The sequence below is a fragment of the Budorcas taxicolor genome, chromosome 5 (genome assembly GCF_023091745.1).
Source record: "Budorcas taxicolor isolate Tak-1 chromosome 5, Takin1.1, whole genome shotgun sequence".
Classification (NCBI taxonomy): domain Eukaryota; kingdom Metazoa; phylum Chordata; class Mammalia; order Artiodactyla; family Bovidae; genus Budorcas; species Budorcas taxicolor.
Window position 1 is genome coordinate 157,345,950 of NC_068914.1, and position 27,008 is coordinate 157,372,957.

At 45.9% G+C, this 27,008-nt stretch overlaps 1 protein-coding gene across 3 annotated transcripts in view; it reads right to left on the reverse strand.

The window, feature by feature from the left end:
• The window catches only part of PACSIN2 (protein kinase C and casein kinase substrate in neurons 2), a 112,289-nt gene that overhangs the window by 39,695 nt on the left and 45,586 nt on the right, over positions 1 to 27,008 (reverse strand). Inside the window, exon 1 of one of the 3 annotated variants that reach the window (XM_052639313.1) lies at positions 2,960 to 2,979. The exons of the other annotated variants lie outside the window; for them this stretch is intronic. The gene's annotated coding sequence lies outside the window, so the exon portion shown is untranslated. Of the gene's footprint in view, positions 1 to 2,959; positions 2,980 to 27,008 lie in introns of those variants that run through there. 3 annotated transcript variants of the gene reach the window in all.

Here is a 27,008-nt window from a genome sequence, read left to right on the forward strand (position 1 = left end):
TAGCCTGGCCTGTGCTGCCCTGCAGGCTTGGCCGTGAACATATGCGGGGTCTAGGGTTTGTTCCTCCCTCCTTGTCCAGGGTGGGAGATTCTTCATTGATTAATGAAGTACCTACAATTTCTTCTAAGCCACTATCTGGCCCAGAGTGAGGGGAGAATCATTCCTTCAGTAAGGAGTGGATCTCCCATTCATTCTACACACCGATGTTTGAGAACTTACTACGTGCCAGTCACTCAGAGTCCCACAGATGGAGCAATGCGCAGGACTGACACAGTCCCTGCACACGCAGGCCTGGTGTCCGAGTAGGGCAGACTGACACACAGTAAGGTAAAAACAGCTGCGAGTGTGAACAGGGCTAGAACAGAGATAAATGAGGTGCTGTAAGAGAGTGGAGGAAGCTCTTGCGGAGGCAGAATGGCCATGCCTCTCTGAGGACCCAAGGTGGAGAGCAAGTGGGTGTAAAGTGTGTAAAGGACAGGAGAGGGGCCTTTCCAGCAGAGGGCGGCTGGGAACAAAGATCCTAGCAGCAGCCCCATCAGGGCAAGAGCCCACAGACTTGCCTGAGGTGTCCCTAAGGACTCCAGGGAGGAACGGAGCTGCATGGCAACTCAGATCTTCTATCTGCTAACTGATAAAAATTCAAGCCTCAAGTAGCTGTAAGATGCACTACTGAAAAGCAAGCACCCATATGCATGGCCTTCCATACCTGTCCTTACCTGCGCTACCTCTCAACATGTATGACAAAAAAGAAACACCTAGCCTTTGATCCAACTAGTTCTTCTAAAACTTTTCCTACAGATAAACTCACCCAAAGGTCAAAGGTAGGTAGGTATTCACGGTGGTACTGATTTTAATAGCAGGAAGAATAAGATATCGAAAGCCACCTCACTGTGCATCAAGAATCAAAAGTGCTCATACAGCCCTGGAGTGGAACACAGGCAGCCAGAGGAGAAAGGGCAGGGGACTGTGTGTACAGCCGTGGATGAAGGACGCAACAGTGTTCCTGCATATCAAGTGGAATCAAGTGTGACACCACAGATACAGTCTGATCCCACTGGTATTAAAACACAATCGGGGGACTTCCCTGGTGGTCCAGAGGTTAAGACTCCTCACTCCCGATGCAAGGTGCCCAGGTTCGGTCCCTGGTAAGGGAACTAGATCCCATACACCAGTGCTAAGACCCAGTGCAGCCAAAAAAAAACCCCAAAGTATGTCAATGTGCAGAAAGTCCCAGTGGGTCTCAAACTTGTGGCAGTGGGGAGTAAACTTCCATATTTTACCTCATCACCTTCTAAACTATTTGAAAATTTTGACTATCACCACATAATATTTTTAGGATACAAAAACCATTAATGAAAATACCTCACTTTGTTTTGTCAGTGGCCTGTCCAGGAATGAAGGTGTGGCCCTCTGCACCACGTGACTGCACCACAGCTTCGAAAAAGGACCGACCAGCCAGCCCCTCTTGAAACCCCAACAGCTCTGCCTGCCAGAAGCACCTCTCCGCTGCACAATTGCAGTCATCTCCCCATGGTGTCCTGCCTTGCCCTGCCTTTCAGTTTATTCTCAACACAGTGACTCTTTCCAAAACTCAAGTCAGAAGATCACAGAGCAGTCACTCAATAAAAACTTGTTAGAAAATGGCACCCCACTCCAGTACTCTTGCCTGGAAAATCCCATGGATGGAGGAGCCTGGTAGGCTGCAGTCCATGGCGTCACCAAGAGTCGGACACGACTGAGCGACTTCACTTTCACTTTTCACTTTCATGCATTGGAGAAGGAAATGGCAACCCACTCCAATGTTTTTGCCTGGAGAATCCCAGGGATGGTGGAGCCTGGTGGGCTGCTGTCTATGGGGTCGCACAGAGTTGGACACGACTGAAGTGACTTAGCAGATGGATTCAGGATGAGAAAAGTTGAAGTGAAAAGTCTGGGCAATTTTGATTCATAGACTGAAGATTCACAGATGGGAAATAATTGGGGCATTTATGTGAAGATGTTTTGGCTCCAGTGGTTAGAATTCTTCTATAAACACTACTGCACACGTTAAACTAAACCGCAACTGGTTTAGCAACCACAGTGGGGGCTGTGTGGCTCACGGCCGGGCTGTCTACCACCAGCCACACAGGAAGCCCTTCTGCTCAGCCCCGGGGGCCGACCACCAGCAGGGCCCACAAGCTGCTGGGAAGCCTCTGGCCTCCAGCCTCAGTTCACGCTCTCCCTGTATGTCCAGTCAGTTCTTCCTAAGAAAGGATGGGGCTGCCTGCTTTTCTTTAGCCCTCAAGCCACCTCCCACATGGGGGCTGCTCAGAGAGTAAGACCTGAGGTACAGACACTGCTTTACACAGCCGACAAAGCACGAACACTTCTTTTTTAATGGCTCAAACGTGCAGCACAGCCTATTTTGTTTCCAATGATTTCATCTGGAAAACTGAACATTCCTCAAAGGAAGAGATAGAGATCAGCAAATAAAGTGACTTATACCTCCGGAACATTGTGTAGTGTGCGTACCTCAACCATGGAAAACAGCTCCCTCTGAGGGAAACACACCAAGGCCACGGCTCGGCAAGCCCCACGCCCAGACGGGGTGGGGAAGGTCCTCCAGAAGCACGTACAGGGTGGGGTGGGGTGTGCAGAGTGGGCCAAACACACTCAAAAGTACTTCCAGAGATTAAGAAGGCTGTCAGCCTCTCTCACAGACAGAGCTTGGTGTTGCCGTGAAAACCACCTCCTGAAACTTGGGAGCGTCTCATTTTCTCTAGTCAATACTACAGGGCCTCTTTTTCTGACAGAAAACAATCCTATTGGGTGAGGTGAGAGATAAATTTTCAAAACAGGGATGCTATTCCCACTGTCAGATGTGGCACTGCTTTTGCGCAGCACGGCATCAGTTCCGAAGCAGGCGCGTTCCCAGCCGGCTGTGACGCCTGCCTCCCAGAGCGTTGCTCATTTGACTCACCTTATACTGCTGGACCTGTGACAGTTTCAAGTCCAAACGTCTATTCCTTCGGCTACCGCAGGGCTGTCAAAACCAGCGAGGGCCCCTGTCAGTGGGGCTCAGTTCCGCCAGCTGCATTCTCATCACTCAGCGCTTTCCTCTGCCATCTACAGTCTGTCTGTGCTGCAATCACAGCAACAAGCATCCTGCGGTTGGCTTTTTTCAGTTGCATAATGAGCATTTCCCCTGTTGTCCGTGCTGTCTTCCCGTCGCTCCTAACAGCTACGTGACATCACGTCTTGGCCCACATCTCACCCAGCCCCCACCGTCAGTAGCCTTGGGGGTCTGGGTCTTTCCCAGTCAGCACCAAGACTGGGGAAGGTCACAGTACACACAGCTTCCCACTCTGTCCTGTTACTTCACCGGGGGCTCTGGGCTCACGCATTCTAACGATATTTGGTGAACCTCTCAAATGCAGTTTAAAAGGCAAGAGTTCGATCCGACATCCACAATCTACATGTACAGGGGAGATTACACACTCAAGAAAGATACCTTGAGAGGCATAGGAGAAAAAAAGACTCTAAAACACACCATGGCCTTTGGGGACTTGCTCGTTTCACACGATGAATCTGAGGACATTTTAGAAGATGAAATAGCACTGACAATATTACACGTGAATAAGAAACAGAAAAGGGAAAAGAAAAGAATAAGCGCCTGTAAAAAGGAGACTTCAGCTATAGGGGGGACAGGGGAGCCTCATCACAGCTTCTAATTTCTCACTTGGTTAATACAGAGATCAGACTTCCTGGGGTTCTTTGTTTGATTTTAAAAGCTTCCAGTAAACAAACATTTATGAGAGGGACTTCCCTGGTGGTCCAGTGGCTAAGACTCCTAGCTCCCAATGCTGGGGGCCCAGGTTCAATTCCTGATCAGGGAACTAGATTCCACACACCCCAACTAAAGACCACACATCCCACAGGAAAGATCAAAGACGCCATGTGCCACAACAAAGACCTGGCACAGCCAAACAAATATGAAATTCCTTTGATGTACACATTTTCAGAATGTTCAGGACTCACTCCATTCAACCTTTCCCGGACACAGCTATCCACACCTGGATATCCTGGTGGGCTGATGTCCTTTCACCTAGAGGGAGGTTGTCAATGCCTGTACACAATTAATTCCCGTTAACAGGCAGCGATGCGAGTGGTTCATCTGTCTAGTTTAGGGTATCACTGGGTATACATTGCCGGGAATGCCAATATTTAAACAAAAATACACATTAGACATTCATATACCTCAAATAAACAAACCCAATAAAGCTACACTGATCGTATTTACTTTTTGATGACTCAGAAGTCATTTTTCACTCTCATGAAGGGCTCTCACAGCCAAAATTTGGAAGATTCCCTTCAAATTTGCCACACAAACAGCTGTGGGACCTTGGGCATTTTCTCAACATCCCACTACCTTCAATTAAAGAGTGCAAGATGAAGCAAACTCTTAGATTTCTCTGAGTTTAAAATGTTTTAGAAGAGCCTCCTACTGGCAAGAGATGATAAGAGATTGAGTGGACTCAAGCCAAGTCATCCTAAGAGTAAGGTCATTGCAATAACCTTCACTGCTAAGACTTTCCTGGTGGTCCAGCGGTTAAGACCCTGCACTTTCACTGCAAGGGGCGCAGGTTTGACTGATCCCTGGTTGGGGAACTAAGATTCCGTATACCACATGGTGTGGCCTAAAAGTTAAAAAAAAAAAAAGAAAAGAGAGAGAGAGAAGAATGAACAGCATGCTGACAAAAACAAAAAAACACCTCCATGATTTGGGTCATCCAGTTTTTCTATCTGGTTTGAGCCAATGGGAAAATTTAAGAACTATAAAATGAAAGTTTCTGACAGTTCAGGTTCAAAAGTAAATTTATCATTCTAAGCGAAGTCAAGTCAGAGAAATACAAACATCATATGATATCACTTATATGTAGAATCTTAAAAATAATACAAATGAATTTCTTTACAAAACAGAAACAGACTCACAGACTTAGAAAACAAACTTCTGATTACCAAAGGAGAAAGGGAAGGATAGCAATTAAGTAGGAGGTTGGGATTAACATACACACACTGCTGCTGCTGCTAAGTCGCTTTAGTCGTGTCTGACTCTGTGTGACCCCATAGACGGCAGCCCACCAGGCTCCCCCGTCCCTGGGATTCTCCAGGCAAGAACACTGGAGTGGGTTGCCATTTCCTTTTCCAGAGCATGAAAGTGAAAAGTGAAAGTGAAGTCGCTCAGTTGTGTTCGACTCTTAGTGACCCCATGGACTGCAGCCCACCAGGCTCCTCCATCCATGGGATTTTCCAGGCAAGAGTACTGGAGTGGGGTGCCATTGCCTTCTCCGAACATACACACACTGTTGCTAAGTCGCTTCAGTTGTGTCCGACTCTGTGTGACCCCAGAGATGGCAGCCCACCAGGCTCCCCTGTCCCTGGGATTCTCCAGGCAAGAACACTGGAGTGGGTTGCCATTTCCTTCTCCAATGCATGAAAGTGAAAAGTGAAAGGGAAGTCGCTCAGTTGTGTCCGACTCTTGGTGACCCCATGGACTGCAGCCCACCAGGCTCCTCCATCCATGGGATTTTCCAGGCAAGAGTACTGGAGTGGGATGCCATTGCCTTCTCCTACTATACATCAAATAATCAAAAAAGGCCTACTGTAGAGTAGAGACCTCTACTCAATACTCTGTAATAATCTACATGGGGAAAGGTTCTAGAAAAGAAAGAAGAAAAGATATCTGTGTAACTGAAGCACTTCACTATGCACCTGAAACACAACATTGTAAATCGATTATGCTCCAATATGAAATAAAAATTAAAAAACAAAAGTAAATCTAGCCTTGAAGTACCTGCACTTTATTTCTTACTGATGTTCCTAATCTTAGAGATAGATGCTAAATGTATAGTCTGATGATTACTAATAAGATGTTAGACAAGTTTGAATACTTTAATTTGAGCTAACATTCAAGCTCCTGGTATATTCTTTATGATTTAAATGTATTTACATGTGCTTCCTTAATTAAAAGAATGAAAATATTAAGCAAATGAAAGTAATAAACTGAGAAACCTCACTACTATGGCTGCAGCAGATGCAGCATTTCGGCAAAAAGTAGGTAGGTGATGAGGAGCCGTTTTAGTTATCGGTCACTATGGCTAACAGGGGCACTGGCAACACACGAGCTGATATATTAATTTACTGGACTGAAACATCAAGTCTGATAGGGACCAAAATGGGTAGAAGGGAGACGCCAAGTAGGGCAAAACAGGAAACCTGTCAAGCCTAGGACAGCAGGGGAGAAGACCAGGGGAAAAAAAGGGGCCAAAAGCTGGCCATGGTTCAGGCAGGCCTGCCCCTCACAAGGGTCTCACCTGGTCAGCATCCACGTACCCCACGGCCATCACACGTGTATCACCGAGGGTGGAACTCTAACCTGGATAGTCCAGTACTGTCTCCCATCTTTTCTTCCCTCAGCCCACGTTTACAAGCCCTAATCAACTTGCAGACCCCAGTGAGAGTGGTGAGGTGTTCACACTTGCCTTCAGAGTGGTATGGGACACAGTCTCCATCCTCAGCAGACAGCAGAATTAACAAGTCAATATTTATTGAGCACTTTCTAGGTGCTAGGCACCATTCATTCTCGGAACAGCACTACCAGGAAGCTACTATCACCCTCATTTTACAGATGAAGAAATAAGGCACAAAAGTGCTTCAATAACTTGATCAAGGCCACAGAGCTAGGAAGCAGCAAAAAGTGAAGGTGCTAGTCACTCAGTCGTGTCCAACTCTTTGTGACCCCAGGGACTATAGCCCGCCAGGTTCCTCTGTCCATGGAATTCTCCAGGCAAGAATACTGGGGTGGGTTGCCATGCCCCCTGCTCCAGTGAAATTAGTAGAGCTGGGATTCAAACCCAGGCCAGGAGCCCCAGAGCCTGCCCTTGCACCAGGCCACGCTTCTTCCTACAACACGGGCGATGGAAGATGAAGGAGAAGAGAGGTTAGGAATGTGAGCATGACTGAACAAAACAAAAGATGGGGGGCTTGATAGCATAGCACTCCAACCAAGGTTCCAATAAGGGCAGGCTGTCGGCACTCACTCATGCATTGTGCACTCACCGAGCACCTGTGGAGGAGCCCTGCTCTGGAAGCGTGCTTGCTCAAGAGCTCAGGTGGCTGGGGAGGGAGATAAACACACAGCCCACACCTGCCTCACTCATGGATGAATTCCCGAGGTGGGGACAGTGCCCAGCATGACAAGGCAGTAATGAGAGAATGAATGAACAATGAATGAATCCCTGTGGCACACTAGCAACATAACTATGGGCAAGTTTCTTAACCTCTCTGAGTCTCAGTTTCCTCATCTAGAAAATAAAACTAATACTTCTGATTACTCTTTGGGATTGTTACACGGATGAACTATCTCAGTCCAGGGTGGAAACAGCTGCTCTCCATCATGGTGCTGAGGAAGGCAGGAATAGATGTCCAGGGCAGGCACTTTCCCAGCCTGGGGATGCCAAGCTGAACCCTAGGAGCTGTGGGAAGCAGGCGGGTGTACACGCACAGGGGCAGGGTGTTCTAGACAGAAGAATCCCTGGGGAAAGGTGGAGTTGGGAGAGATGGGGGTAGACAGGGGGGAAAGGCCACCCAGGCTCCAAGGGTTAGACAGCAAGACGGGTGCACACCATGAGACAGAACAGTGAGGCGAGAAGGAGGAACTGGTGTCACACTTCTATACAGAAATCCCCGTGTGGTTTAGCTTGATGAGTTTCTCATAACTTGTAATCTTCCAGCTGCTGGCTATGCTGAGAACTATTTTACACACTATTAACTACATGCTTTAATTGACAGGATCACACAGAGATAATTTTATTATAATTATTATTAACAACCTGAGTGCACTTATTTACACAATAGCTCTCCTCACAAAGAGCCCAGAAAACCTGACAGAATCCCAAATCACTAGGAAGGCAGGTGATACTAATTACTCTAAAATGTCAAAGACAAAATGAAAACAAAAGTTTAATGTGTTTCCAAGTCACCCCAATATTAGGTAGAACAGAAAATCCATCCTCACTTTCAATTTCTAGTCTCCTCAGGACTACCTTTCAAAATACTTAAATCACGTCACTTCCCTGCTCCAAAGCCCTCACACTCAGAGCTCAACCCTAAGCCCTCAGCTTGGCCACAGTCCCGTCGTGATCTGGCCTTGCCTGCCCCTCTGGCTGACCTCCCTCCCTGGCTGACCCTGCTCTGCCTCAGCCAAATTATCTTCCCACTGCTTCTTGAACACACTAGGCTCATCTCTACCACAATGCTTTTGTAATTGCCACTCCTTCTCCTTAGAATGCTGCTCTTCCTTGAAGTGAGTGCCTGGCTAGCTCGCCAACACCACAGGAGTCTCTGCCCAGAGATCCGCAGAAGAGCTTCCCTGACGATTCCCTCTCAGCCAGCCCTGCCTCCCACCCCCACCTCTGTAAGATCTGTCTGATTTTAACAATTTATATACTGTTGTGAGCAATTTCTTTCATGAAGCCGTGTAGTGACATCTCTTGGATGACACAGAGAAAAAGACTAGTCACTCAGATTATTAACTACAAATGTTTCTCGAGCTGAAAGCAAAAAATTTTCAGTGATTCTTTAAGTCAATTATTCCACAATGGCCAGCTTGTACGGTCACTCAGTTGGAAGACCTTCCCACCTGGAGCCTCCTGGGCAGCCTCTAGAGCACCCAGAAGCGGTTTTTATTTCATTTTTGCTGTTCAAAAGGGTTCTCTCTGAATCAGTGGAAGCAGTTGTGTTAGTAACCAAAGGTCCAGTCAGTAATACCACACTTTAAATTCTCAAGTATTAGGAATTGCTCTGTCGTTGAGTCAACACTTATATTTATAGCAGAATTTGAGAATGTTTGGCCAGATGAATCCCCTACAACAAGCCCCAGGCATAGGCCCAGAACCTAGTCTGTTACTAGGACAACCTGGTTATCCCTGAAAAAGTGGAAGAGGTAAAAAACTTTAAGAGACTAGAAACAAACTACTTATACAATTCCATATTGCTCTCAGACTTTCTCTAGATCCTGTACAGTCCTTTAAGAAACACACATTTCTCAAAGCAACAAAATGCAGGAAAGTATTCCCTTGAACAGTCCCGAACGGCCGGAAGAGAGGGCAAGGCAAACTTCGCCACTGACTGCCAGACCAGCACTGTTTTCCTTCTGACTGCAGCATCTTAAAACAAGAGACCTTCCCAAAGTGAAAGCTTCACTCAAGCCCGAAAGCACATGAACAAACAAGTAAGACTGAGAGAGCACACACACCTTCTTGCTTACAGAGAACCAAGTCTGCTGAATGTCCAGGGCCATCACTTCCCAAGCAAGGTGGCAGCCTGTCTACCCTTTAGATCCCCTCACCTTGGGGGGGATGCCACCCCAGTCCCCTGCTTGGACAGCTGATGGGAGCCCCCTAATCATCTCCACCCACCACACTCACTGCACTGTCCTCCACAGAACCAAACCTCCTCTCTCCCCAACATCTGTAGTGGGGGAAACAGCTAACTTTTCCAATTTGGGAGAAAATGCTACTGCAGTTGGAGAAACACTCTTGGATATCATGAATAAGTCGTTCTGATCCCAAGGAATTGTAAATTTAATACTAAAGTGTGTGAAAGTATGAGCAAGCAGATTTGAGGAAATATTATGGAGCCATGGTAACAGGAACCACGGAAGAAACTCTGGTTGCACAGAACTGTTTAAAAATAAACCGGATACTAAAATACCAGCAAAGAGCTACAATGACTCACACTGTTCTCCTCAAATACTTATGAGAACAGCCAGTTCTTTGACAGTCTTCCAGGCTTTTTCCCCATTGGAGAAACGTGAGACAAAGAAAGTGAAAAGCAGCTTTGAGATTTTTCTCTAATTTTACTAGCAACTTGATATGAATAGGACCCTATAGGTTCTAAAGTTTGATGGGGGTATGGAAATGTACATTCATGCAGAGAGAACTGCTTTGAGGCTTTTCATAAAAGTCAAACTAATTCAAAAATAGCCAAAGCCCCAGAGTACGCGACACTCAGTGCTCAAGTACTAGTTAATGTGGCAAAGAGCCTCAGCACGGTTTCCATCACTGATGGACAGCCTTCCGAGGCATTGTGTGTGTGTGACCGCCTTCTCCCTTGCTCAGCCTGCATGAACACTCTACCCTCCTCTTCTGGCCCCCCTCTCCGCTGCACGTCCTCTAACTACACGCACGCACCTTTTCATGTGGCAGCGCCGCACAGGGCACCCTCTTGGGCCTACACACAGAATAAGCCCGCAGGTCTCAGGCTCCCTCAGACCGCCCTTCCCATCCACTCCTACTCATCCTGCAAGAAGCGTCCTCTCCTCTGAGGAGCGCCTCAACCGCACAATGACCCTCTGCCTCCCACTGTCCTGGTATAATTCCCCCACAGAGGCTATCACTGGGCTGCTATATATAACTCATTCTCCATAACCAGAATGTTAACCCCGTGGGCACCCCGGTGCCTATCACAGTACCTGTGGTAACAGGTGACAATCACTGAAGGAAGAACTGCAGTCAGGGGATGAATGCTCTCTCAGGAAAGCGGAGTCCTGGCACGTCTGTGCCATCTTTCTCATTAATCAAGACCAGGTTCCTCCCTGTTCCCCCTTTCCCAGCACTATTCACGCTCTCTCTTCTCTTCTTCTCCCACGAAAATAACTGTTCTCCTAGGCAAAATGCCACCCCTTCACAGGCCCAAAGACCTGTCTTGGACATACTGCCTATGCACCAACAACTCTGTAGCCAGAGCACCAGAAAAACTTGTCTGTGAAACAGCTTTGCACCGGTTGGTAAACAGCTTCAATGGAGTAACTGTACTTAGGTGATCCCTTATATTTTTCTTTGTTTAGGGAAGACTTTTAAAATCTTTTGCAACACAAATTATTAATCTTTTGCAACACAAATTATTAATCAAGTCCCATAATTATCACTACGATTTCAGTTTGGTTTAATTCCAAAAGCCCAAAAGAATCACCCAAACACACCCGGGCTCTGAGCCATGGAAAGTGTTGCCCAAAGAGACAAAGGTCAACTTGAGAACGTGCTCAGGCCAAGAAAGCAGGACACACTGAGCCAATGGAGACACGGGAGACCGACCAGCAGCAGCAGACGCGCCAGGCACGGAGCGGCTCTCAGGCGCCCCACCACAGCCAGGAGGGGGCACCCTGTGTGCCCCACGCAGGGCGGGGCGTCTCTCAGCTAGCAACACAGCTGGCCCACCCATCTAGGTCTGTCTAGTCGCGTACACCTAGCAAATCACATTACTGCTCTGCGCCTCTGATTTTCCATTCATAAATCAAAGAAGGGTGACGATGCACACCCTGCAGACTTCTCAGCGAGGATTAGCTTAGAAAATGCAAAAAGTACTTGTTTCTCATGTGGCAAACATAAATGTTGATTCCTTTCCCTGGCTCTGGTTGCAAATCTAATGAGATGGAACACAATGGCCTTGGTCTCAGCACATGACTCCTTGGGCCTTAGATTTCCTTGCTCATGCAGTAGGTGAGCTGTAAGTTCTGTGTAGACTCTAACATGCAAAGTGCAGCCTGGGTATACAGGCAAAGGGCGGACGGGGCTGGCATTGGCTCAAAGTTTCTAGTGAAAACAAGTACTACGCATTTCGTTTCAAAATAAGAAATGAAGAAAGATGACTTTTTAAAAAAATAAATAAATCAAAGTAACAAAAGGAGGTTAGTTTTAATTAAATTAGCATATATCCATTGGGGCTACATTGATAATCTATCCACCCTACTGCTTTTATTTTCCATTCTTTCTAATCTATAATCACATAAAGTGCTGGGGACTCTAAAAGGAGCTGGAGCAGGCAAAAATCTCTCCACCCTCACAGAGTTTATGCTCTATGACAGAGAAAATGAATCACACAGTAGCAGCTATGCAGAGAAATAAAGCAAGGAAGGATGAGGCGGGCAGCAGAAAGGAGCTGGTCTCCCTGAAAAGGTCACATCTGAGATAAAATGGGAAGGAAGAGACATGAGGAGCTCCAGGGGAAAGGTCAATGCCAAAAGGAAGCTCACCCATGATGGCACAGAAGGCTTTTCTGGCCTGTCCAAGAAACAGTGAAACAGCTACTGAAGTGTTTCTCAGGGAGAAATGATGGTGGCTGAGACCACACAGACAGCAGGAGAAACAATGACACGTGAGTTTTGAAAGAATACTGAGGATGAAACAAAATGTCCTCATTCTTTCAACTTCTATCCACCCAGACTTCCTGACTCCCAGGCTCAAGCGTTCAACAAACCTGTGCCCAGCAGGAATCATGTCCTGTGTGTCGCTGAGCTCAGCTACCCCTGACCCAGACTTTCTCAAGACCCACTGTGGACAAGGAGCACAGATGTGTGCCCCGAGCCCTTTCTGTGGAGGGGTGGTTCTGAGAAGCAGGAGAGCCCAGCACCCCACATCTGGGAAAGCAGCTATGCAGACGGGAGCCAAAGCAGCTTCTCCTCCCCACCAAGCAGTCCTGCACCCTCATCTCCAGGAGGCTCTCAGCCTTCCACATGATGACTTCAGAATAAGAATAGCCATCTGCTCTGCACAGCAGACTTTGCAAGCTCACTTCCTTACCACCCTTACCCACATGTGCACAGAGCAAAACAAAATCCTCTTGCTGAATGCTTGATTCAAGCCGACAATCCTAAAAACCAAGGCCATTTAAACTGAGCAGAATGCAAAATGTTTCTGAAGCATACCAGTCACTTCAGGTTAAGTTTGGAGAAAATCTTCTGAAAGCACTCACTCTGGATCTGCAGGTGAGGTGTAGTTTCTAAATCGCTTTCTGGACTCAGGAAGAGGCAGAAGATACGACTAGACAATACTCAGCAGTGAATTCCTAAGGTCTGAGAATGAAAATGATGATGGTTCTGTAGATCCAGAGAAAGGTGTGTCTGTTTATTTTTACAATGAACCTGAAGAAGAAAAGAAAGTCCTAGATGCAGAAAACGCTTAATAACGCCTCCACCTTTGGGATTTGCAAGGAGATGTTAAAAGGCTTGACCTTTCCTTTCTGATTATCTTACAGGAAATGAACTCAAATCTTAAAACAAGACATTTGATGGCATGCACAGTAGGCTTCAGAAGCAGTCAGGGAAGTTCTTTCTCTTGGGAAGGTCTCACCGAGTTGTACTGTGTGTTAAAGACCAAACCACGTAGAGGGTGTATCAACATGCATGGCCCCAAACAGGCCACTGGGCAACTTGCCAGGGCCCTTTAGGCTCAGCTGTTTCCTCCAGACAGGCTGGTCGAGTCAGCACTCCCGCCACGCACCACCTGTGCAGCCTCACAGAGGTCTGTCTCCTACTTTATCTGGAATTCCACAGGGGAAGGACTCTGCCCTCTGTATCTATGCATAATCCAAAACAGGGGCTCCAGAAATGAGACGGGACCACCAGGTGGAGGGTAGAGAAGGGGAGAGAGGAGGTGCTACATTAGCTGAGTCTTAAAGGTCAGCAAAGGTGACAGACTTTCTATGCGAGAAATTAGTATTAAAAAATACTAAATACCATTAAGATGACAACGTTTTGCCCCTGTATCTTTTACATCCTAATAGCTGAAAGGAAACAAGTGGTGGCCCAGCCCCATGGTCATTTTCTGATGGCTTTTCATGTTCTGGGTAATAACTGTGTTAGGTTACAGAGAATTGACAGTGAATGCAGGATGAGACACCAAGTCACCTGGCTTCAGCCCAGCCCATCAATGCTCTGTCCACCCACGTGACTTAAGAAGGAGATGGAGCAAACAGAATTTAGACATGTTCCCCCAAATAATTTTTCTCATGTAACAGAAACATGTCAGCTGACAGGTTCGTGCCTGGGACTGATTTTTGCTGTGATATTTTTTAGACCTCTGGTTGGCAAGCACCCTGGGAACGCGCAGACTTGGGCTGAAGATCTCCCTAAACTAAATACTGAGTTGATGCTCCATAGGTTTAAAAATAGAAAAAGTTACTTTCAAAGGACAAAAGTGACACATTTTCAAATCTACTCCCTCCCCCAAAGTTCCTAAAAGGGGCCAACCCCACAGTGGGAATGGGACACACCCCCACAGGGAAATATTTTGAGAGAAATACACCCATGCTTTTAAGATTGGGGTGGGACTGGGCTGCAGAGAGAGATGACAGAACCAGGAGACCTGGGTTCTAGCGCATGCTCTGGTGTTTACCTGCACAGGTCACTTCCCAGCCAGCCTGGGTTTCCTAAAATAGACACATTGCCTGCCCTGCCTAGCTCTCAGGTAATGAAACGATGGTCAGAAATCACCACACAAACAGTATCCCTGCATCCTGTGGTTGGTCCCTCTGGTCATTCACTTATTTGCCAAGTAACATATCTTGAGCACCTACTATGTTTGGGTTCAGGAAATCATACAAGAAAGATAAAGTCTCTGATTTTGGGGGGCCTGTATTTAAGTGGGATATCCCAGGCCTTTGACAAACTGGTGAATTTAGAATGCTCCACCTGGCACCAGACTCAATTACTAGCTGTCTAAAGTTGGAGTTTTCCCTGGCCCACTGCACAAGTGCAGCCCTCTACAGAGCAGCTCCCTGGACAATGATTACAATCAGCCTAACAAATGTTATCTATTATAATTATTACACAGCCATTAAAGAACAAAAACTACAACTAAATGAAAATAAAGTTGGAGTAAAACCTCAAATTCCTTCTTAACTACTCGGCAATTAGGACAGCGTTTTATTCCAAAAATAGATTTTTACACTCTATGCAGCAAAAGGAAAGAAACCCATGGCAAAGTAAATAGACTGTGATCCGCTCAAGGCAAGTCCACGTCATCTTCATCTCTGCGTCTGCACAGGGCAGAGGAGCGCTACGTGTCTACTGCTGAATAAGCCACTACAGTCGGCAAGAGTGAAGGTCAGAGCAGAGCCTGCGGTGCTCCAGCGACTGTTCACACTCTCTTTAATATCCACTTGTCCTTCTACAGACTTAGAAGCTGAGTCGCCACAGTCAGCGGGATCAGCAAAAGTGGTGTCACCAGAATGGAGCCCTGCACTAGGGACGGGGAGACCAAGGCGGCCTGAAGATGCAGACCCCAGTTCCCGTCGCTCCCCTTCAAGCCGGCAGCCCCCACCTCCCCCCTCCGGCTCCTCTCTTACTGTGGGGTTCTGTGCTTGATCCTGCATGTCACAGTTTAGGAGGTTCAAAAAAGTTTTTGTTTCTGTGGCTGAAAAATATCTGAACACATCTCAAGAAAGGACAAGGGAATAGTACTATTCGCCAGGAGGGGCTGTGTGAGGGTTGATGGTTTAAGTAACTGAAACTCTGCCATTTTTTCGATACCTTTATTGAGACATAGTTCATACACGATTCACCCATTCGACATAGATACAGCGATTTTTAGTGTGTTTGGCATTGTGTATCATGACCATGGCCAATTCTGTCACCCTCAAAAGAAATTCTGCTCCCCCTCTTCTCTCCTTCAGTGCCTGGCAACCACTAATCTGCTTCTGTCTCCATGGATCTGACTATTCTGGATTATTCTATCTCATATAAATAGAATCATGCAACACGATCTTTTGTGGTCATATGTGTTCTTTTATGCCTTGCCTCTTTCATGGTAGAGCACATATCAGTAATTCATTCCCTTTTATTGCTAAGTAATATTCCACTGTATAGATATACCACAATTTGGGTCTGTCTGAAGAAGCTGAGTCACCAGTCAGTGGGTGCAGAAGAAGTGGTGTCCACTTTTTTGGCTATTATGAATGATGCTGCTGTGAGAATTTGGGTTCAAGTCTTTGTGTGGACCTATGTTTTCATTTGTTTCAGGTACCTAGGTGTGGAATCGCCAGGTCATAGAGTAACTCTATGTTTAACCTTTTGAGGAACTGTTTTCCCAAAATGAATTGTTCCCAACAGTCAGCTAGACTGTTTTCCAAGCAGTTTTTCCATCTATCCCCACCAGCAGGATATGATGGTTCCACATACTAAAACTTGACACTATATACTTGGATGAGCTTGAAGTGTCTTATGGAGCTAAATAAAAATCTACTTTAGACAACTCAAAGAAAAGAGCTTATTTTTTGGCTTTTAGAAAATTTGTCATGTATAAGAACAAAAGACATCAAAGAAAAACATGGATTTGCCCCAAACTTATTATTTAAACCTTTGCACAATAAATTGTAATGTGGAAAGCAAAGAAAAATGAAGTTGACACAACTGATAATCTTATTACCTAAAGTATACTATTAATAAAGACTGATATGAAGACTGAGGATTCAATTCTACTGCACAAAGAAGTTGTCAAAGATGAATATCCAGGACAGAAGACAGCTGGGGCACAGACAGGAGTGCACAGAGAAGCCCTCTCTGCTAAACCAGGCCACGTGGCTAGTGAAAAGCCGTGCAAAGCCCCCAACCTTCTCCTGTCTCCCCGTCATCCGCTGAGGAAGCCTGCACTGCAGCTACAGGAGAGCAGACGGCTGAGTCTGCCTGGCTCCAGGGGGACTGTATAGACTTGCGCCCCAATGCCCCACAAGTGACCTGCAGAGCAAGCAAGGAAGACATTTTGTTATGTGAACCTCTGAGATTTCAGGGTTAGCTTGTTACTGTAGCTTAACCTAGCTAAATCTACAAATTAACACATGGGGGAAAAGTACAACCTTCCTTTAAAAACAGAAATAACTGGACTTTCCTGGTGATTCAATGGTTGAGAATCTGCGTGTCAATGCAGGGGACATAGGTTCAAACCCTGGTGCTGGAAGATTCCACATGCCACGGGGCAACTAAGCCTGTGCATCACAACAGCTGAGCCCGGGCTCTGGAGCCCATGGTCCACAAGAGAAGCCACTTCAGTGAGACGCCCGGGCATCACCATGAGAGTAGCTCCCACTCGCCGCAACTGAAGAAGCCCGCATGCGGCAACGAAGACCTAGCACAGCCAGAAATACACAAACAAAAACAACTGCTTTTAAAAATGGAAATAACTTGAGAAAATTAAAATAACCCCAGCAGGGCCACAGAAAAATAGGAATGAACTCTAACATTGCTGACAGACTTCATGGAAAAATCTGGAAACAGAACAAGGCAGATGACAGTTACTAACCTCTGACCCTGTGGGCCCACTCTGGGGAATATGACCCAAGCAAATAAATTCAAAGGAAAAAGAACTTGAACAAAATGTTCATCCCAGTAATATTTATAACAGCAAAGACTGGAGAACAAGTCAAATGCTCACAAACTGAGACATCAGTGACTTGACAGAGTGGACACTGCACAGCCATTATAAAAGATGAGCAAGGGAACCACTTTATATCCGAAATTGGGCATAAGCAAAAAATAAAATAGTGCACAGACCTTTAGTACACACAAATGTTAAAGGCAAGGATTATATATTTTCTTCTTTGTAACTCCAGTGCTTAGCATGAAGTAGACGCTCAAATATTTGCTAAATGACTGGATGTCTGACCAGAAAGTAACCATGTCGGGGACGACAAGGTTTGGAGGAGACTCTGGAGATGAAGTTGTGTGCTCCTTATTTCTGTAACATGATTTCAGTGTGTACATTTTAAGATGCATATGCACTTGCTAATGCATATCTGGATTAGCAAAAGGGAAACAACATTCTTCCTTCATGTAATAAAGCTAGTTTAACGTTTCAAGGGCATGGGTCACGACTTCACACAAAGAAAAACTCACTCACAGTAACTCACCCCAGGTTTCCTCACATGAATGGGGAGAAGGCTGGAGTCATTCACAGATCTGTCCCACTCACCCTCCTGACACTTCTCCACAATGTGGGGATGCGCTAAAGGGTAAGGGTCTTTGCAGTTCTGGTTTCAACCATTCCAAATGGAAAGCGGGGACAACCCACGGTTACTAGAATCTCAGGAAAGTAGCTATCATCCATGATTAAACTCATTCAACAGATGTGGCTTCTTCTGTCCCCAAAATGTAAGCATCCTAGGATGATCATCCAGGCAGTCCCACTCAACAAAGACTGGCTTTACACCTCCAAAGGACAGGTGCTCATTGATCTGCCACCAAGCAGCCCCAGTGACACCGCAGCACGGAAAGCTGCCTGCCGAAGACTGAAACAGAGTGATTCTAACCTAACCTAATCTTAGAATGCCTTCACACAAGTGGCATCACACACACCCACACACACACACACACACACACACCCACACACACACCCACACACCTTCCTGGAAACTCGCTGCTCCTCTCTCATGTCCGGCTGGTGGTCAGGGGTGGGGAGCAAGCACAAGAGGATGCACTGGCCCATCGCTGCCACGACCTCCCCCACTCACTCCAGGGTATCCTCACGGCCTAACAGAGCACCTGACAAGCGGCAGATGGTAACAGACACAAGAGACAAGTATGACAAAGTTACAGGGAACTGCGCTATGGGTCCAGGCACCTCATGTCCTCTTTCTTCCTTGAAATTCTCTGTGCAGCTCCACCTCCCCTGTGCCAGTCTTTGAGGAGCACCGCCAGAGACAGCTATGGAGCTTTTTGCCTAACTTGCCGAACAGCCCTTTTCTCAGTGAGAAGCTCCCGCCCAGTCGGATGCTTCTTCCTTGAGCTGCAAGGTTTCCACCTCAAGAGACATACTTAAACACTAAAGAAGAAAAGTCAGATGAGACAGAAAGATTCTTCTGGCAAAAGTTGAAGGAAAAAGTACAGAATGGGTCAGGAGGTTGTCCTTTGTTCAGACAAGAAAATAGGGGTATTCAACTCGGGCAGATGTGATAGGGAAAGAAGGGGAGAGAAATGCTGACCACTGAGAGCGGGCACTTATGGGGGTGCCCTCCGAGCTCTGTTAAAGCAGGTCCCCAAGATTCGACAAAGGACATTATTAACAACACGCATGAGTCACAGTGGCCCCAGGTCAAGCACTTCAGCTTCGGTCAAGCCCTCCACTCTGAGGCGGCCCCTTTTAGAAGCAGACTTCCTGTCACACAAAGGGCCTCTGTGGGCAGTTTCTTGGCCTCTTTTCCTGTGCAGCGGCACTTTTGGAGGCTCTTCCCTCCCTCAAAGTCTGACTGAGCGCTGAGCACTCTAGAGGGGCTGCAGCTTGGCTGAAGGGGTGACACTCACCCACCCTGCAAACTAGACACAGCGAGAGAATACCACCAAAGAACACGGCACCCCTGGATGCATACGTCTAGCACTGAAAACTAGCCTCTGAAATCTGCATTGGTGATGCTTCACAAACACACAGGGGTGGGTGCCTTGATGGCTTTGTCACCTCAGGCAAAAAACTCAAGAGGTCTGTGATTGGCATTGCTCATTTGCAAAATGGAAAAAAGGAACCCAATCTGCCTTAGCAGTTGTGCAGATCAAATGACACTTGTCCTGGGCCTGGCACAGCGCCAGTATGGGGGCCTCCACGGTGATGGTGACCATGGGCCATCCTCAATCAAACAAGCCAGGTGCCATCACTGAGGCATTCTCCTTCCCAAGGGAAGCTTGAAGGACACTTGAACCTCCTCCTCCAACACAGAGCCAGTGCCTGGGGGAGAACACGCTACGGGAACAGGAGGGCCCATAATGGGCACATGGGGCTGACACTTCAGTGGGAGTTCATCAGCTGGAGAAGCAAGGAGGGGCATTCTAGGAGAGGGACCTACATGGCATAGAGAAGCCAGGCTAAACCAGCACAGCGGAGGCTCACACAGATCCTGATGGCAAGCTCTGGGAACTGGCTATGGCTTTTAAGGAAAGAGGAAAGACAATTTACAAGGGCCAGGGTGCTGATGGGCACGCCATCTGGCCCCCAGCCTGAGTCACTCTTACGCTGCAAGAAGAGTGACTTCTGCTCTGTCTACCCGTCAGCCTTAAAAAGTAGCACCTCCTGAAATGAGCTTGTCATGGGAAGGCTAGGAAACCACTTCACACCCATCAGAGCTCTGTCAGGAAATAAACTGTTCAAGTACTTCTCAAGCCGTGCTGTAAATATGTGCCTTTGAAGTTAAAAAAAAAAAAAAAAAAGTCATGTAACCACAAAAGGGTTTAGTTTTAATTTTGTAGCTATCTATGCATCTAACTATGGGGACACTTTCTCAAGACACTATTTTTTTCGTTCAAACGTACAAGCTGGAGCCAAAGCATTCTGTTCTAAGGAAGGAAAGACACAGGGCCACTGTGGACCTCAAGTGATAAGCTGACAACTGAATTCTAACTTGATGATGATTTTATTTTTTAAAAAGTTCCCATAACCTGACGGAGAAGGCAATGACACCCCACTCCAGTACTCTTGCCTGGAAAATCCCATGGACAGAGGAGCCTGGTGGGCTGTAGTCCATGGTGTCGCTAGGAGTCAGACACAACTGAGCAAGCTCACTTTCACTTTTCACTTTCATGCACTGGAGAAGGAAATGGCAACCCACTCCAGTGTTCTTGCCTGGAGAATCCCAGGGACGGGGGAGCCTGGTGGGCTGCCGTCTATGGGGTCGCACAGAGTCGGACACGACTGAAGCGACTTAGCAGCAGCAGCAGCAGCATAACCAGAAGGACTATCCAGTAATTTGGAAAAAAGAGCAGGGAACCCACTTATCCAGCAACAATCTGAAGCTAACGTGTTAAATAAAGTTTCCCTTACATGGGGAAAGAGAGAGCAGGGCTTCTACTAGCAGTGGTTGCTATGACAGGTGCAAGCTTTAACTTCTAAGCCTCATTCTTCTCACCTGGAAATGAGGATAAACATGGCTGATCTACTTCAGGAGGAAGTAAGGAGAAATTTAAATACCACCTTATATGTGAGTGCCTGCCCACATGTGGCACTCAGCAAATGTCCCTCCCTGCTGCCTGTCCCTAGTACAACTCCTCCGGTCCCTGGATCTCGCTGGCCTTGCCCCACCCGGTGGGGGCAGATATCACTTGAGCAAGCGGGACATACATGCCCATTCCTCAGCTGTGTCACTGAAAACTCTAGGAATGTAAAACAAAAATCTGCAATGTTAAGCCATTTATATATGTATATACACATATTTTTATGATGTTATCTGCCTAATAAAACACTTCCAGTTACCAGTTGACAAAGCAGAAAGATGAATGGAACTTCTGTTTATGATAAAATGCCTAATTACTATGCAGGCATACCTCAGAGATCTTGCAAGTTTGGCTCCAGACCATTGCAATAAAGCAAACACTGCAATAAAGTAAGTCACACAAAGTTTTGGGCTTCCCAGTGCACGTAAAAGTCATGTTTACCCTGTAGTGTATTAAGTGTGCAATATATAGCATCATGTCTAAAAAACAATGTTCCTTAATCTTAAAGTCCTTTATTGCTAAAAATACTAACCATTATCTGAGCCTTCAGTGACTCATAATCTTTCGGCAATAGTAACATCAAAGATCAGTGATCACAGGACTTCCCTGGTGGTCCAGAGATTAAGAGTTCACCTGCTAATGCAGGGAACACAGGTTTGATCCCTGGTTCAGGAGGATCCCACATGCCGCAGAGCAACTAAGCCCACGAGCCACAGATACTGAACCTGTGCACACTAGAGCTGATGCTCCCCAACAAGAGAAGCCACTGCAGTGAGAAGCCTGCAATCAGAGGAGCCCCGACTCGACGCCACTAGAGAAAGCCCACATGCAGCCATGGAGACCCAACGCAGCCATCCATTAATTTTAAAAGGGCAGGCACACACACATACATGCACACAGAGAAGAACTGTAGCAAATAGAAGGCACAGGAATAAGAAAGGGCCACATCTCTTCAGGTGTACTTCTCTTCAAACTGTACTGGAGGACTAGCCAAAACAACAAGAAAAGTAAGAAAACAGTATAAGAATTAGAAAAGAAGAATGAAAACATTATTAGTAGAGGATACAGTTTTAGCAAGGTGGATGGACACTAATGATAACCGTCTGGATGGACAGCCTCAACTATGACTTAAGGGCTGTCGCGTTAAGGACCGTACTGGGGGCTCTGCGCGTGTGGTTTCATTTCACAGGAGAGAAAGCATCATAATCTTTATTGTACAGAAGAAAAAACCAAGAGTCAGAGAGGTTAAATATCTTGCTCAGAGCCACACGGCAAGTAAATGGTTAGTTTTGAAACTGAGTCTATCTGTCCCCAAAGCTTAGCCACTCCACCCGCCGCAGGGTGATAGACAAACGACAGCAGCGCGTGATAAGGACCATCTGCGCTCTCACAGGGGCACACACGGGGGGTGGCCACAAGGACCGGAGTGTAATGAGGAGGAGATTCACCTGAAGAAAGCCAGTGAAGGGTGCCTGAGCTAGGTCTGAATGTGCAGGAGAATGCAGACAGTGAGCGGTATTCTGGAGAGAGAGAGAGAGAGGTTAAAAGCTATGAAAGAATGGAGAATGTGACGGCAGGGGAGCAAACAGGGAGGAGCTGAATACGTGGCAAGATAGGCACCACTAGGCCCAGGGGCTTGAAGGTCACACTGGGAATCTGAAAAGTTATGAGGAGGGACCTGACCAAAAGCCCGTGAAAGAAAGTTCCCTTTGACAGAAAGCAGAGAACAGATCATCAAGCGTGTAGAGCTGGGCCGTCCAGTACAGCAGCCACTAGCAACTGAGGGTTTAAAATGCAGCTGGTGCAACTGGGGGACTGACTTTTTTGTATTTACTTTTAATCCATTTTAATATAAATAGCCACACATGATTACCAACTACCATATTGGACAGTGCTGCTCCTAGAGGTTGGAGACTGGAGAAGGACAAAGGGAAGAATAGATGAAGCTGGCATTGCTCGTTTGTAAAATGGAATCCAATCTGCCTTAGCAGTTGTGCGGATCAAATGACATTTGTCCTGGGCCTGGCACAGCACCAGTATGGGGGCCTCCAGGGTGATGGCAACCTGTGAATTAGGGGCAGAGGGGAACAAGGATTAAAAGCGGCTGATTTTGAGAATGGGGATACAAGTAGATGGATGGCTGAGTCCCTTTGCTGTTCACCTGAAACTATCACAACATGGTTAATCAGCTATGTTGAGTGTTAGTCGCTGAATGGTGCCTGACTCTTTGTGATCCCATGGACTGTAGCCCACCAGGCTCCTTAGGCTATGGCATTTCCCAGGCAAGAATACTGGAGTGGGTTGCCATGCCCTTCTCCAGGGGATCTTCCCAACCCAGGGGTGGAGCTTGGGTCTCCTGCATTGCAGGCAGATTCATTACTGTCTGAGCCACCAAGGAAGCTCCAATACAAAATAAAAAGTTCAAAAGAAAAAAAAAGGAAGGAGAACGCTTAAAAAAAAAAATTCTTGATTTTGGAGGCAGGGTAGCTGGTGATGCCACAAAGAGAAAAAGAAAATTTAGAAGAACGGGGTTAGGATGGAAAACACTGGCCCGGGCCTGATAAACCTGAGGTACCTGGAGCCCGCTGTGTACATACTACCATCAGCCACATCCAACTCCTGAACACAGCGTGTTCTCTCAGACCTCCTTGCCTTTGAGTATGTATTTCCCTCTGCCTCTCTCATCTGCCTGACAAATCTTTTTCTTAAAACACACCACCAAACTGAGGTTTTCCCTGACCTCCCCCATTCTTCAGAGCAGATAAGGTACACCTGTGAGGAGACTCCTCACCCTGGAGTTTAGAAGTCTCTTTACCTGTCTGGATGGGGCTTCTTAAGGGCAAGAACTCAGTCTGAACCGTCACAGATCCCAGGGCCTTACCAGCACCATGCCTGACACAAACTGAGCACACAACAAACTCTGCCAAGCAGGTCAGCTGAACACATGCATGCCTGAAACAAGTGATCCAGCCAGCCAGCACTCGGATGGACTGTCCCTCCAGGTAGTGACCTAACGGAGGCTGGAAGTAAGCAGAGAGCTGGCTCAGGCGCCTGCACAGCTGTTAACAAAAGTAGTCAGGTGCTGAACAAGCAGAGTTACATAAGCCTCACATCATGACTTTTCATCATTACGACAACCTTTGCCCATCCCAAATTCAAACGCTTCAGCCTTAGAAGTCTACTGGATGTGCCCAAGATAAATTAATGCCTTAGAAGTTAACATTAAATATGCAATGATTTTTGCCTCAGAAAAAAAAAAAAGTGGTCCTGAGACTTCTCTGCACGGCCTCGTGGTCTTGATGTGCAACATTTTTCCTGCATAATAAGGGTCGATCTCAAGAATAAAGTGAACTGAACTGAACACCCTCAATTGCTAAATTAACAAAATGTTCTATTTTCCAGGTCAACAGATACTCGGTCATCAATCCATTGTGCCCTGTGCTATGTTTCCCTTTTGTGTCAGCTGATAACAGAAAAGAACCACAGAGAGATCACTTCATTGTCTCCATAGTGCTCTGGACTTCATTGAGTTTGCTAAACAAGCACTACTAATGTGTTAGGAATGCGAGAATCAAAGGGAATTCCAAATTGGTAAGCTCAACATTTTAGCCCTGTTAATTTCATCAATAACATCTTGTCAGATAAGCATTTTCCTGCAAAATCATTCTCCCTGATCTCCTTCAAGGACTGCTGCAGAACAAATCTCAATGGGAAACAAGATGGTATGAAATGTGTAGCACAGCCTTCACATTAACAGTAAGAAATTTTAATCACATACTATTGTGATGGCCATGGGCACACATTTCAAATTCAGGACACCTTCTGTTAGATTCTTAAAGTTATCCAAAAATAGAATATTAAGCTTGTGAGTCTACATTGAGATTCATGTCTTATGATTCATGTGTGACAGTATAATGAGGGAAAACAAAAAATTAGGCCAGATTCCCAGGGCTGTTGGAGATGCTAGACACCTAGTCTGTCACTTGACATCAAGGCAGAACTGAGGTGCAAACGCATTTAGACCAGCTCAGTGAAACACAACTCCAGTGCCTTCAATCTCTATGGGAAGGAGACCACTGCAACCCTTTCATTCATTCACTCATTCATTCAAATTAATGGCCCATATTTTCCACTGATACTATCCATCCCCACCCCCAACACACATACAGTCCTCTTCACCTGCCTCTAGTGCCTGGGATCTACTTGGGCTACCAGAAGTTTCTTCAAAGCCTCAGAGGAGATTCTAAGGCCACAGCTAGAAGCAGGTCTGAAGAGAAGCCTCAAGCAGAGAAGTCAAGATGGCCCAGACAACCCAACCTCTCACACTCTCTGGGACTTCTGGGCCAAGAACAGCCTCAGGGGCTGCCTTTAAAGCCCTCCTCAGCCTGCGGCAAAGCCAGCATCCCATATTCCCTTCCACGTCTTTAAACTTCACAAGCAGAATTGGAATTTACACTACTGTAGGCAATAGTTAGGGGCAAGAAGGAATGTCAAATATTACTTATTACTGACTAGGACCATTATATATTAATTATATGTTTATACACATGTATAATTATATATATATACACACACACACATATCAAGAAGGTCAATTACATATTAAGAAAAGGAAGCCATTTAAGATATTCTATATTTAATATGTACTAAAATGTAACAGTACATATAAAATGCTAAGTGGGGAAGAAAGGTAACTAAATTATGGGAGAAGTGAACTAAACCACTCCCTGAAGCAGGCTTCACCCTTTCTTTAACCCCCCACAGTGTGGTCATCTGGTTCAGCAACTGAAAGCCACAGCTTCTTCAGGACAATGACAAAAAGATGGCTACCAGAACCACGAGGGAGACACAGCCCTGACCTAGTACAGAAAAACATTGCTCATGTAACTTACTTCATTCCCAGGTCTTATAAAGTAAGATAGGTATAAAGCTATTGACTACCATTTCAAGTACAGTTAAAATATTTATGAAAATGCCTATTTCCCTGTAGTGTATTTGTTTCAGAAATTCTCCATAACATATACTCTAAATACTTCAGAAAATACAAATAAGTGCTATTCTGTAACCTCTCCAAGGCATCTTAAGGTGACTCTGGGCAGAGTGGGAGCCACATCAAGGGCTGAGAACAGTCACACACTGTTCTCAGCATGCCTCTATTTGCATCTAATTCCCATACTTGAATTTCAGGGGATCCAAATTCAATATTTAGGAGAGACTATTTTTAAATGTTTCTGGAAGGTTGTGGGTAAATTTCATCTTTATAAATTCAATCATTACCCCCCTTTACTTATGGTTTAATGTATTGTTTTAAAGTATATCTATTCCAAAACCCAGTTACTCCAGGCTGAGAGGCAGCAAGACAGAGCTGTCAGTATTCCTTCCTAGGGGCCATAAAGCTCCCCTAGAGTTCAGGGTTCTCCTTTCACATCCTGAAGGATCCTCTTTTCAAAGAAAAGTCATGTACTTCAGTCAATTTCTTTAAATTAATTATGATTTTATTAAGTTTGGATTTCTCATCTAGCAGATAATCATATAATGAGGTTCTCTTATAACAGTATCAATTGAGTAACACCTAGTTTAGGGGAGAGGAAGAAAACTTTATAAAATAGAGAACTCTTTGTTTTTAAGGAAAATCTCTCAGAGGGAATAATGTCCACACTGTGCTTGAGGTAATGCCTTGCGCACCTATGCCAAATGGTACTCAGGGAAATTGTTGAGTAAAAGCTGAGTACTTGAAAATAGACTCATCAGAGGAAAAAAGCCAGCGTTGGCCAATTTATCTTGAGATAATATATGGAGAAAGCAGATAAAGGAAAAGCCAATGGCCCAGAAATCAGGAGACCTGGGGTCCAGACTCACTCAGCCACCAACAAGCCAAGTGACCTGGAACAAGTCAGCAGGGCATTTCACCTCTTGGTCTTAATTCCTTGTTTAAAAAAATAAAGGGGCCTGACTGTAATGACTTCATTACAACTCTAAAGATCATGTTCCCACTTTTAAATTATGCCACCTCCTAAATAATAGAATTATATGGGTGAGCAAAACAGAAGACTAACAATGTACGGGAGGGGAGCTCATTTTTACTACTAGCATAAATCTCAGGCCTCTAAGACATGCTTCATTTTGAAGCTAGGATACTTGTTTATTATTTTCATAAAAACAGCATTAAAATTCACCTAGAATTAGGTAAGATATCACATTATGAAGACAGAAGGGTTTTGAG